Below are 14,861 nucleotides of genomic sequence, written 5' to 3'. Positions count from 1 at the left end.
AAGGACAAAAGGCAGAAGGACAGAAGGACAGAAGGACAGAAGGACAGAAGGCAGAAGGCAGAAGGACAGAAGGCAGAAGGACAGAAGGCAGAAGGACAGAAGGACAGAAGGCAGAAGGACAGAAGGACAGAAGGACAGAAGGCAGAAGGACAGAAGGCAGAAGGACAGAAGGACAGAAGGACAGAAGGACAGAAGGACAGAAGGCAGAAGGCAGAAGGACAGAAGGACAGAAGGACAGAAGGACAGAAGGCAGAAGGCAGAAGGACAGAAGGCAGAAGGACAGAAGGACAGAAGGACAGAAGGACAGAAGGCAGAAGGACAGAAGGACAGAAGGACAGAAGGCAGAAGGACAGAAGGACAGAAGGACAGAAGGACAAAAGGCAGAAGGACAGAAGGACAGAAGGACAGAAGGCAGAAGGACAGAAGGACAGAAGGACAGAAGGACTGAAGGCAGAAGGACAGAAGGACAGAAGGACAGAAGGACAAAAGGCAGAAGGACAGAAGGACAGAAGGCAGAAGGACAGAAGGCAGAAGGACAGAAGGACAGAAGGACAGAAGGCAGAAGGACAGAAGGACAGAAGGCAGAAGGACAGAAGGACAGAAGGACAGAAGGACAGAAGGCAGAAGGACAGAAGGCAGAAGGACAGAAGGACAGAAGGCAGAAGGACAGAAGGACAGAAGGCAGAAGGACAGAAGGCAGAAGGACAGAAGGACAGAAGGACAGAAGGCAGAAGGACAGAAGGACAGAAGGCAGAAGGACAGAAGGACAGAAGGACAGAAGGACAGAAGGACAGAAGGCAGAAGGACAGAAGGACAGAAGGCAGAAGGACAGAAGGACAGAAGGACAGAAGGACAGAAGGCAGAAGGACAGAAGGACAGAAGGCAGAAGGACAGAAGGACAGAAGGACAGAAGGACAGAAGGACAGAAGGCAGAAGGACAGAAGGACAGAAGGACAGAAGGACAAAAGGCAGAAGGACAGAAGGACAGAAGGACAGAAGGCAGAAGGACAGAAGGCAGAAGGACAGAAGGACAGAAGGCAGAAGGACAGAAGGACAGAAGGCAGAAGGACAGAAGGCAGAAGGACAGAAGGACAGAAGGACAGAAGGCAGAAGGACAGAAGGACAGAAGGCAGAAGGACAGAAGGACAGAAGGACAGAAGGACAGAAGGCAGAAGGACAGAAGGACAGAAGGCAGAAGGACAGAAGGACAGAAGGACAGAAGGCGGAAGGACAGAAGGCGGAAGGACAGAAGGACAGAAGGACAGAAGGCAGAAGGACAGAAGGCGGAAGGACAGAAGGCGGAAGGACAGAAGGACAGAAGGACAGAAGGCAGAAGGACAGAAGGCAGAAGGACAGAAGGACAGAAGGACAGAAGGACAGAAGGCAGAAGGACAGAAGGACAGAAGGACAGAAGGCAGAAGGACAGAAGGACAGAAGGACAGAAGGCAGAAGGCAGAAGGACAGAAGGACAGAAGGCAGAAGGACAGAAGGCAGAAGGCAGAAGGACAGAAGGACAGAAGGCAGAAGGACAGAAGGACTGAAGGACTAAAGGCAGAAGGACAGAAGGACAAAAGGCAGAAGGACAGAAGGACAAAAGGCAGAAGGACAGAAGGACAGAAGGCAGAAGGACAGAAGGACAGAAGGCAGAAGGACAGAAGGACAGAAGGACAGAAGGCAGAAGGACAGAAGACAGAAGGACAGAAGGACAGAAGGACAGAAGGCAGAAGGACAGAAGGACAGAAGGCAGAAGGACAGAAGGACAGAAGGCAGAAGGACAGAAGGACAGAAGGACAGAAGGCAGAAGGACAGAAGACAGAAGGACAGAAGGACAGAAGGACAGAAAGCAGAAGGACAGAAGGCAGAAGGACAGAAGGACAGAAGGACAGAAGGCAGAAGGACAGAAGGACAAAAGGCAGAAGGACAGAAGGACAGAAGGACAGAAGGACAGAAGGACAGAAGGCAGAAGGACGAAGGACAAAAGGCAGAAGGACAGAAGGACAGAAGGACAGAAGGACAGAAGGCAGAAGGACAGAAGGACAGAAGGACAGAAGGACAGAAGGCAGAAGGACAGAAGGACAGAAGGACAGAAGGCAGAAGGACAGAAGGACAGAAGGACAGAAGGCAGAAGGACAGAAGGACAAAAGGCAGAAGGACAGAAGGACAGAAGGACAGAAGGCAGAAGGACAGAAGGACAGAAGGACAGAAGGCAGAAGGACAGAAGGACAGAAGGCAGAAGGACAGAAGGACAGAAGGACAGAAGGACAGAAGGCAGAAGGACAGAAGGCAGAAGGCAGAAGGCAGAAGGACAGAAGGACAAAAGGCAGAAGGACAGAAGGACAGAAGGACAGAAGGCAGAAGGCAGAAGGCAGAAGGACAGAAGGACAAAAGGCAGAAGGACAGAAGGACAGAAGGCAGAAGGACAGAAGGACAGAAGGACAGAAGGCAGAAGGACAGAAGGACAGAAGGCAGAAGGACAGAAGGACAGAAGGACAGAAGGACAGAAGGCAGAAGGACAGAAGGCAGAAGGCAGAAGGCAGAAGGACAGAAGGACAAAAGGCAGAAGGACAGAAGGACAGAAGGACAAAAGGCAGAAGGCAGAAGGCAGAAGGACAGAAGGACAAAAGGCAGAAGGACAGAAGGACAGAAGGCAGAAGGACAGAAGGACAGAAGGACAGAAGGCAGAAGGACAGAAGGACAGAAGGCAGAAGGACAGAAGGACAGAAGGACAGAAGGACAGAAGGCAGAAGGACAGAAGGACAGAAGGCAGAAGGACAGAAGGACAGAAGGCAGAAGGACAGAAGGACAGAAGGACAGAAGGACAGAAGGACAGAAGGCAGAAGGACAGAAGGACAGAAGGACAGAAGGCAGAAGGACAGAAGGACAGAAGGACAGAAGGACAGAAGGACAAAAGGCAGAAGGACAGAAGGCAGAAGGACAGAAGGACAGAAGGACAGAAGGACAGAAGGCTATGTGGACGTTAGGTGTAAAGAAAGAGCTGATGAGCTGGGTGTGACTAATTCAATTCAGTTTATTTTGAAAGAAAAATTAGAAATGATGAATAATGAGTAGTAAGTAGGCATGGACCACGATCCAGATAACCATGATCCATGTAAACAGAAGGAGATCAGCAGGGCCCTGGCAGGAGGCAGGGCCCAGGAGGCTGGACCAGGAGGCAGGGCCCAGGAGGCTGGACCAGGAGGCAGGGCCCAGGAGGCTGGACCAGGAGGCAGGGCCTAGGAGGCAGGGCCCAGGAGGCTGGACCAGGAGGCAGGGCCCAGGAGGCTGGACCAGGGTAAACCTGATTCAGCCCTAACTATAAGCACTATTAAAGAGGAAAGTCTTAAGTCTATTCTTGAATGAGGTGACTGTGTCTGCCTCCAGGACTGAAAGTGGAAGCTAGTTCCACCTAGTTGATCACCTGCAAACGGTTAATGAGTGAGGAGAAAAGTCCATTACAATAATCAATATGAGAAGAGATAAAAGCGTGTATGATCATCCCTCGTTCAGCTGAACACAGATCACAGTTTTTAAATATTTCTTAGGTATAAAAAACGAGTGCTGTTTGCCATGTATTCTCTTCAGGAAATGACCATTTGCCAACTGACAGCTCATCTTCGCAGATGCATTTTCCGAATATTGTCGGTGCTGCGGACGCATTGTTGGACCAATGAGTGCATCAGCGAAGACCACGCATGGAGCAGTTCAGCTGCCAAGTGCTGCCCATGATTAGACCCAAGCTGTGGTGGAATCAAGGGTCAGGGACTAGCAGACCCTCTGATTGAAGGAGGACCCGCTCTACCAATATATATTAGGCTACTATTCCTAGAGCAGTTGAAACTAACTAGTTGTAAGGATGACAACATACATTTTTTTTTCACTGGCATGAATGTGAGCACAAATTAAAGTGTTGAATTGTGCTGTTGGTGTCTATGTGAAAAAACCCTTACCTCTCCTACATGCACAGGTACCTAATGCCAACACCTCCCTTAAAGCTAATATATATAATGCATTCGTATACCTTTTTAATACATTAGATCCATGCATAATGTATCAGATGAATACGTACAGTACATCTGGATTCTTGTGTTTATGCGACGTAAAAGGATCGGCATGGTGTTTCCCTGTACACTATCCATCCAGTTATGGTATATAGCCTTGACTTTATATCTATATTCATGAATCAACCACACTCTAACACTAAAATACTACAATGAATACTGTATACATATAATATTCAGTTATTTTCCTTGAGGATTATGAAAGACAGTGTGAAGACAAACACGATTGTGTGCCTAACAGATGTGAGTGCAGGAGGAGTTCAGCTGTGACAGGCGGCCATTATGGCCACTGAGAGGAATCACACAAAGAGACAAAGACCATTAGCAAGTCCCTGAGGAGACGGGGGAGGGGGGGGGGGGGGGGGGGGGGGGGGGGGGGGGGGGGGCAATGCCACTGAGTGGTCATTAATTATGTCTTCAGTATTTGCACATAAAGACTGTCTACTTAAAGTTGGTGAAAGATAATGAATGCAATCTCCATCTAGCACCCAATGTCCATCACCACTCTTCACTCCATAAAGGACAAACTACTGAATTCAATTCAGTTTAGTTTGTATTGCCCAAAATCACAAATTACAACCTCCCCTCAGACGGCTTTACAATCTGTACACATACAACATCCCTGACCTTTGACAGGCGCATCAGCATCAGCAGAGCTATGGCAGGAGTCAGGGCCACAGAGGCCAGAGGCAGGGCCACATAGGCAGGAGTCAGGGCCACAGAGGCAGGAGGCAGGGCCACAGAGGCAGGAGGCAGGGCTCAGGAGTCAGGGCCACAGAGGCCAGAGGCAGGGCCACAGAGGCAGGAGGCAGGGCCACAGAGGCAGGAGGCAGGGCCACAGAGGCAGGAGTCAGGGCCACAGAGGCAGGAGGCAGGGCCACAGAGGCAGGAGGCAGGGCCACAGAGGCAGGAGGCAGGGCTCAGGAGGCAGGGCCACAGAGGCCAGAGGCAGGGCCACAGAGGCAGGAGTCAGGGCCACAGAGGCAGGAGGCAGGGCTCAGGAGGCAGGGCCACAGAGGCAGGAGGCAGGGCTCAGGAGGCAGGGCCACAGAGGCAGGAGGCAGGGCCACAGAGGCATGAGGCAGGGCCACAGAGGCAGGAGGCAGGGCTCAGGAGGCAGGGCCACAGAGACCAGAGGCAGGGCCACAGAGGCATGAGGCAGGGCCACAGAAGCAGGAGTCAGGGCCACAGAGGCAGGAGGCAGGGCCACAGAGGCCAGAGGCAGGGCCACAGGGCCACAGAGGCAGGAGGCAGGGCCACAGAGGCAGGAGGCAGGGCCATTGGGAAGGAGGCCAGGTCCAGGCCAGAGGCTGGATGCAGGAAGCAGGGGCAAGGAGACAGGACCATTTGGATTATTTTTAGTATTCATTTTCAGGGTTATGCAGCTTGTTAGAATCATACTGCACTTCAGTGAGATGTGTAGATTCTGGAATTAATCAGAAGCAGCAACTAGGACGAACAAGGCTACTCTGTGTGTGTGTGTGTGTGTGTGTGTGTGTGTGTGTGTGTGTGTGTGTGTGTGCGTGCGTGCGTGCGTGTGTGTGTGTGTATTTTTGTGTCACAGCACAGTGAAGACAGTGGAGCCTTTTTCATGTGCTTGTTTGCCTTGTCAGACAGTCTACAGACCCCCCCCAGCCGTGATTATATAACCATCCTTCAGTCAGATCAGATGGGGGAGGTCTAATCCACTGCAGCGGCTATAAATCCATCCCTGATGTACGCCAGGACATCTGCCAGAGACTCAGAGATTCAGAGACTCAGAGACTCAGAGACTCAGAGACTCAGAGACTCACAGACTCACAGACTCACAGACTCAGAGACTCACAGACAGTATGCTGCTCCATCTTCAACACTAAAGACAACAACACTAATGACAACAACACTAAAGACAACAACACTAAAGACAACAACAACAACAACACTAATGACAGCAACACTAATGACTCACGCTACCAACAACACCAATGACAACAACAACAACACTAATGACTCACTTTACCAATGACTCACTTTACCAACAACACTAATGACAACAACAACAACAACAATAATGACAACAACACTAATGACTCACGTTACCAATGACTCACGTTACCAACAACACTAATGACAACAACACTAATGACTCACGTTACCAACAACACTAATGACAACAACACTAATGACTCACGTTACCAACAACACTAATGACTCACGTTACCAATGACTCACTTTACCAACAACACTAATGACAACAACAACAACAACAATAATGACAACAATACTAATGACTCACGTTACCAATGACTAACGTTACCAACAACACTAATGACAACAACACTAATGACTCACGTTACCAACAACACTAATGACAACAACAACACTAATGACTCACGTTACCAATGACTCACGTTACCAACAACACTAATGACAACAACAACAACACTAATGACTCACTTTACCAATGACTCACTTTACCAACAACACTAATGACAACAACAACAACAACAATAATGACAACAACACTAATGACTCACGTTACCAATGACTCACGTTACCAATGACTCACGTTACCAACAACACTAATGACAACAACACTAATGACTCACGTTACCAATGACTCACGTTACCAACAACACTAATGACAACAACACTAATGACTCACGTTACCAACAACACTAATGACAACAACAACACTAATGACTCACGTTACCAATGACTCACGTTACCAACAACACTAATGACAACAACAACAACACTAATGACTCACTTTACCAATGACTCACTTTACCAACAACACTAATGACAACAACAACAACAACAATAATGACAACAACACTAATGACTCACGTTACCAATGACTCACGTTACCAATGACTCACGTTACCAACAACACTAATGACAACAACACTAATGACTCACGTTACCAACAACACTAATGACAACAACAACACTAATGACTCACGTTACCAATGACTCACGTTACCAACAACACTAATGACAACAACAACAACACTAATGACTCACTTTACCAATGACTCACTTTACCAACAACACTAATGACAACAACAACAACAACAATAATGACAACAACACTAATGACTCACGTTACCAATGACTCACGTTACCAACAACACTAATGACAACAACAACAATAATGACAACAACACTAATGACTCACGTTACCAATGACTCACGTTACCAACAACACTAATGACAACAACACTAATGACTCACGTTACCAACAACACTAATGACAACAACACTAATGACTCACGTTACCAACAACACTAATGACTCACGTTACCAATGACTCACGTTACCAACAACACTAATGACAACAACAACACTAATGACAACAACAACACTAATGACAACAACACTAATGACAACAACAACACTAATGACAACAACAACACTAATGACAACAACGACACTAATGACAACAACGACACTAATGACAACAACAACACTAATGACAACAACACTAATGACTCACGTTACCAACAACACTAATGACAACAACACTAATGACAACAACACTAATGACTCACGTTACCAATGACTCACGTTACCAACAACACTAATGACAACAACAACAACACTAATGACAACAATGACACTAATGACAACAACAACACTAATGACAACAACGACACTAATGACAACAACAACACTAATGACAACAACAACACTAATGACAACAACGACACTAATGACAACAACGACACTAATGACAACAACAACACTAATGACAACAACAACACTAATGACAACAACGACACTAATGACAACAACAACACTAATGACAACAACACTAATGACTCACGTTACCAACAACACTAATGACAACAACACTAATGACTCACGTTACCAACAACACTAATGACAACAACACTAATGACAACAACACTAATGACTCACGTTACCAACAACACTAATGACTCATGTTACCAACAACACTAATGACAACAACACTAATGACAACAACACTAATGACAACAACACTCATGACAACAACACTAATGACTCACGTTACCAACGTACAGTATGTAACGTATACAAAAAGTATGTAATATGACAAACGTAATAAAAAGTAAACAGCAAGTATGAACACAATTAGTTCCCGAATTGTTCAACACTGACTTCACAGTGTGTCTATTGCTGTTATCTTCTAATGCATTCTGGTGTGTGTGGACATGTGAGTGAGACAAGGTGTGACGAGGGGGAGGATGACGTGTTTACTGTCTCTGGTCCACTAGAGTCACAATCAGAGTGACCTGCAGGCACTAACGACAGACTCTGTTGGAGTTGGCATATTCATTTATTTATTGAATTAAGTGTAATTGTGTGGCGTGTCATTTATTTGGGGATGTTCTGCTTCATAAATCAGGTTTGAAGTTGTTCCCGTGGTTACTGGTAGTAACGAGTACGAAGGCAATGGAAACAATGGAAACAATGGAAACAATGGAAACAATGGAAGCGCGTCTCACGTTTCAGGATAAGCTTCCTCTCAGGTTTAACCAGGCTGTCAGTTCCTCCCTCAGACCGTCTCACTTCTTCGAGTGCTTCCAAATGAAGTGGAAGAATACTTTAGGTTGTTCAACTAAAGCTAATACATCATTTTGTTTTTTGTGAATTGTCGCTTCAAATTCAATTCAGTTTATTTTGTACAGCCCAGAATCACAAATTACAAATGTGTGTACAATCTGTACGCACACGACATTGTCACTGGACGTTTCAATTCCCTGCCCACATGCAGAATTAATCTTTTTTAAATGAACTTTCTCTCTCTCTTGGACTCTCTCCAGACCTGTGAGCATTCTGCAGATGGGCCCGATCCAGCCAAGCCCAAACCGGTTGTAACCGACTGGAAGACTGGAGCGGAGACGGCAAGAAGAGAAGAAGGTGAGAGAAGGTAAGCACTGCTGCACATGCTCTTTGTTTGAAGCTGTGACGGCAAAGATGGACGGGTCAGTTCCTGCTCTCTTTGTATTCCGGGTCTTTAGAGGGAGACACACTTCAGTGTGTATGTGCAGACGCATGTGTGTCTGTGCCATGTCCTCACTCACCCATCCACACCCATGTATACCCGGATGGGAGGGGCTAAGTTGCCACCTGCCCATCGGGACTGACTAAGGTTCACACACATTCATAGACGCTACGGGAGACATTTGGGGTTAAGGGTGTTGCTCAAGGACACATCGACATGGTTAGCGGAGCCGGGGATCGAACCGCCGATCCCCTGATTGAAGACTTAGTGATATTCAGTAGAGTTATCTTCATTAAGTATAATACAGATAGAGAGGAATATTCTGGAATAGTTCAATTCAGTTCATTTTGTATAGCCCAAAATCACAAATCACAATCTCCCCTCAGAGGGCTTTACAGTCTGTACACATACGACATCCCTGACCTTTGACCTCACATCGGATCAGGAAACACTCCCAAAAAAAGAGAAAAAACCCTTTCAGGGGAAAAAAGGGAGGAACCCTTCAGGAGAGCAACAGAGGAGGATCTTCTGTCCATGCTTTGTCTGTCAAAGCACTCTGGAGTGCGTGCTATTAAAATAAAGTTATTATTACTATGATAATTCTCTACAGGGCTGAGTGCCTGCTCTGTCCACCAGGGGACAGTATGGCTCAGGCTTCCTCTCACTTTGTTAAAGTAGAAGTTGCTTGTTGATGCCAACTAGGCCAGACGTCTGCTGCTATGAAGTTATACGGCCAGCAGGTGATTTATGAGAGGCTCTTTGTAGCTGCCAGGGCTGGAGAAGCCCATCAGGTCATGTGACTGCAAGGTGTGGAGAATGACAACACAGTGACTGTAGCTCCTGCAGTATGTATATATATACGGATATATATATATATATAACTATATATATCTGTATAAATATATACGTATATATATATATGTATGTATATATGTATGTATATATACATACATATATATATATATTATATATATATATGTATATACTGTATATATATTTATACATACGTATATGTATATATATACTCGTATATATATGTATGTGTATATATATACACGTATATATATGTATGTATGTGTATATATATATATATATATTTATATATGTATATATGTGTATATATATATATATTTATATATGTATATATGTGTATATGTATGTGTATATATATATATGTAAACAAAGATTGTGTTCTTTGTGAATTATTTACATTCGCTTCAAATTCAATTGAAGTATCCTAAAACATCCCCCAGCAGCCTATAAGCCTATAGCAGCATATCAAGGGGCTGGACCAGGGCAAACCTGATTCAGCCCTAACTATAAGCACTATTAAAGAGGAAAGTCTTAAGTCTATTCTTGAATGAGGTGACTGTGTCTGCCTCCAGGACTGAAAGTGGAAGCTGGTTCCATAAAAGAGGAGCTTGATAACTGGAAGTTGCAGGTCATCCATGTTTTTATGTCTTTAAGACATTCTTGAATTTTAGCGAGCTGGTTGGTCTCCTCTGGTTTGATCCATAGATATAATTGAGTATCGTCTGCATAGCAATGAAAGTTTATGGAGTGTTTCCTGATAATGTTGCCCAAAGGAAGCATATATAAGGTAAATAAAATTGGTCCAAGCACAGAACCTTGTGGAACTCCGTGATTAACGTTGGTGGTCATTGAGGCTTCATCGTTTACAAATACAAATTGAGATCGATCTGATAAATATGATTTAAACCAACTTAGTGCGGTACCTGAAATGCCAATCGACTGATCCAGTCTCTGTAATAGGATGTCATGATCAATGGTGTCGAATGGATCATATGGGTATCATATTGACATATTATGGGTATCATATTGACATCATATGGGTATCATATTGACATCATATAGGCATCTTATGGACATTATATAGACATCATATGGGTATCATATAGACATCATATGGGAATCATATAGACATCATATAGGCATCTTATGGACATTATATAGGCATTATATAGGCATCATATAGGCATTATATAGACATTATATAGGCATCATATAGGCATTATATAGGCATCATATAGGCATTATATGGACATCATATAGGCATAATATAGGCATCATATAGGCATTATATGGACATCATATAGACATCATATAGGCATCATATGGACTTTATATAGGCATCATATATACATCATATAGGCATCATATAGACATCATATAGGCATCATATGGACTTTATATAGGCATCATATATATAGGCATCATATGGACATTATATAGACATCATATAGGCATCATATGGACATTATATAGACATCATATAGGCATCATATAGACATCATATAGGCATCATATGGACATCATATAGGCGTCATATGGACATTATATAGGCATCATATAGACATCATATGGACTTTATATAGGCATCATATAGACATCATATGGGCATCATATGGACATTATATAGGCATCATATGGACATTATATAGGCATCATATAGGCATCATATGGACATTATATAGACATCATATAGACATCATATGGACATTATATAGGCATCATATATACATCATACAGGCATCATATAGACATCATATAGGCATCATATGGACTTTATATAGGCATCATATAGGCATCATATGGACATTATATAGACATCATATAGACATCATATGGGCATCATATGGACATTATATAGGCATCATATATACATATAGGCATCATATAGACATCATATAGGCATCATATGGACTTTATATAGGCATCATATATACATCATATAGGCATCATATAGACATCATATAGGCATCATATGGACTTTATATAGGCATCATATATACATCATATAGGCATCATATGGACATTATATAGACATCATATAGACATCATATGGGCATCATATGGACATTATATAGACATCATATAGACATCATATGGGCATCATATGGACATCATATAGGCATCATATGGACTTTATATAGGCATCATATATACATCATATAGGCATCATATGGACATTATATAGACATCATATAGGCATCATATGGACATTATATAGACATCATATAGGCATCATATAGACATCATATAGGCATCATATGGACATTATATAGACATCATATAGGCATCATATGGACTTTATATAGGCATCATATATCCTTCTGAGCTCTGACTGAGATCCTGGTACACAGACACAATAAAAAGAGAGAGGTGATGATAGAGATAGAGCACATATCAAGACTGAGGGAAGAGAATACGCTGAGTGTTGCACTTCTCAGCCAGAAGGCAGCGTGTGTGTGTGTGTGTGTGTGTGTCTGTGTGTGTGAGAGGGAAAGAGAGGAGGGGATAAAGAGAGAGGAGAGGGAGGGTGAGACAGGTGGGGGAACAAGCAGAGAGAGAGGCTTGCAGTCTGAAGGAGAGAGAAGAGGACAGCGGTGTATTTCTACCTTTTGTCCTCCATCTGTCCAGCGGCTCTCCACCTCTCTATTCATCTCTCCGTCCGTCTCCTGCACGGTTGCTACATGACTGATTCAGGGGAGGATGTTGAAGTTCCGTGTGGACAGGAGAGTCGGGTAGGTGGTGGGAGAAGGGAGGAAGTGACACACAGGGCTGGAGGAAGAGGAGGAAGAAGAGGAGGAGGAGGGGAGGTTGGTGGAGGAGTGGACAGACAGCAGCTTGGAGGTCAGAGATGTCTGCAATGCAGTGCCAGCAGGAAACGCAGGGAACCCATAAGCCCTGCTGTGTATGTATGGTTGAGACCTTTGTGTACACTGATGGTAGAGTACCGCGTGTCGGTAAGTGTGTGTGTGGTGTGTGTGTATGTATGGTTGAGACCATACACTGATGGTAGAGTACCGCGTGTCGGTAAGTGTGTGTGTGGTGTGTGTGTATGTATGGTTGAGACCTTTGTGTACACTGATGGTAGAGTACCGCGTGTCGGTAAGTGTGTGTATGTGGTGTGTGTGTGTGTGTGTGTGTGTGTGTGTGTGTGTGTGTGGTGTGTGTGTGTGTGTGTGTGTGGTGTGTGTGTGTGTGTGTGTGTGTGGTGTGTGTGTGTGTGTGTGGTGTGTCTGTGGTGTGTGTGTGTGTGTGTGTGTGTGTGTGTGGTGTGTGTGTGTGTGTGTGTGTGTGTGGTGTGTGTGTGTGTGTGTGTGTGTGGTGTGTGTGTGTGGTGTGTGTGTGTGTGTGTGTGTGTGGTGTGTGTGTGTGTGTGTGTGTGGTGTGTGTGTGTGTGTGTGGTGTGTGTGTGGTGTGTGTGTGTGTGTGTGTGTGTGTGGTGTGTGTGTGTGTGTGTGTGTGTGGTGTGTGTGTGTGTGGTGTGTGTGTGTGTGTGTGTGTGTGGTGTGTGTGTGTGTGTGTGTGTGTGTGTGTGTGTGTGTGTGTGTGGTGTGTGTGTGTGTGTGTGTGTGTGGTGTGTGTGTGTGTGTGTGTGTGTGGTGTGTGTGTGTGTGTGTGGTGTGTGTGTGGTGTGTGTGTGTGTGTGTGTGTGTGTGGTGTGTGTGTGTGTGTGTGTGTGTGGTGTGTGTGTGTGTGTGTGTGTGTGGTGTGTGTGTGTGTGTGTGTGTGTGTGTGGTGTGTGTGTGTGTGTGTGTGTGGTGTGTGTGTGTGTGTGTGTGTGGTGTGTGTGTGTGTGTGGTGTGGTGTGTGTGTGTGGTGTGTGTGTGTGTGTGTGTGTTCTCCAGTGGTGCAGTGCTGTCGTGGTGGTCCTGTGTGTTGTTGGTCAGAACTATTCCTTGCTGGTGTTTTCTTGTTTTTTAATTGTGTTCCACATCAGCTGTCAATCAAACAGTGGGATTAGGATGTCATGTTGTATCCTGAACACTCACATAGGACCGAGCATCGGATTGTGAATTATTTGACCAAGCAAAGGAATTACAATGAAGCATGAACATTTATTCTTTACCCTGGAAACAGTTAAAAAAGGAACTCCAGGTCCACTCGAAGTGTTTTCCAGAGCGTTCCCCCTCAGCCCTCATCCTGAGGAGCTCTGAGGAGCTCTGAGGAGCTCTGAGGAGCTCTGAGGAGGTGGACTTTGGGACTGGAGCTCCACACTAAACTCAATCTGCTGAGGAACACATGAAATGTGTTTTCCTCATTTACGGTTGAACATGATCCATTCAATGATTTGAAAAGGTCATCTTGAAGGGGCGAAACGTGCGTTGAGTGAAGCTGAAATGAAGCAGAAGCTAACGCCAGGTGACAAGCGTTCCTCTTCCTGGTCATTTCAAGGCCATCCTCCGTTTGTTTACATTCGCTGCATACATATGAGTGCTTGTAGAAAAACGTAAACATAAAAATGGACTTGATGGATTTGATTGAACTAGTTTGAGCACCAACAGCAGGGTGACATTTAACAAACTAGCTATCTGCAATAAGTTTAACTTTTATATTATTGTTTGATGCTAACTTTGCTAGCATGTCTTATTTTTACTCAGCATAAACAGGCATGAATAAATCTTAAATGACTTGGTTGTAATTGAAGCAGAAGCCTGGTGTTGGTCTCTGGACCAATGTGAGTGACAGTTATGTTCAAACTTCAGACATTAGCTTGCTAGCTAGCATCCATTTAGCAGCAAATACAACGACTTAAAAGCCGATGATTAAACTCAACAATACACTGTACGGATAAGAAGATGACGGCACTACACAAGCTGCTTTACTTACATGGATAGTTTGAGTTTGTTCCCTTTTTTTAACAGACTATTGTTCTCTTTCCGCTACTTTATTATCACTTTTTACAACATTTTAGTTTTGTTTGTCATCTAAAACAAAGTTTAAAATAAATGATTCCCAAACGCAGCTACAATGGTTGTTCCACAGTCTTCATTTAATTTGGTGGGAAAGTTGTCAGTCGGCAC

General features: G+C 44.4%; 1 protein-coding gene across 1 annotated transcript in view; it reads left to right on the top strand.

Moving 5' to 3' along the window:
- The first annotated feature begins 12,674 nt into the window (after positions 1–12,674).
- The window catches only part of plekha6 (pleckstrin homology domain containing, family A member 6), a 55,283-nt gene continuing 53,096 nt past the window's right edge, over positions 12,675–14,861 (top strand). The window contains exon 1 of the mRNA XM_034532678.1: positions 12,675–12,745. The gene's annotated coding sequence lies outside the window, so the exon portion shown is untranslated. The remainder of the gene's footprint in view (positions 12,746–14,861) is intronic.

This window comes from Cyclopterus lumpus, chromosome 5 (assembly GCF_009769545.1).
Source record: "Cyclopterus lumpus isolate fCycLum1 chromosome 5, fCycLum1.pri, whole genome shotgun sequence".
Taxonomy (NCBI): Eukaryota; Metazoa; Chordata; class Actinopteri; order Perciformes; family Cyclopteridae; genus Cyclopterus; species Cyclopterus lumpus.
Note: the sequence above shows the minus strand (reverse complement) of the source record. Positions and strands in the feature narration are given on the sequence as shown.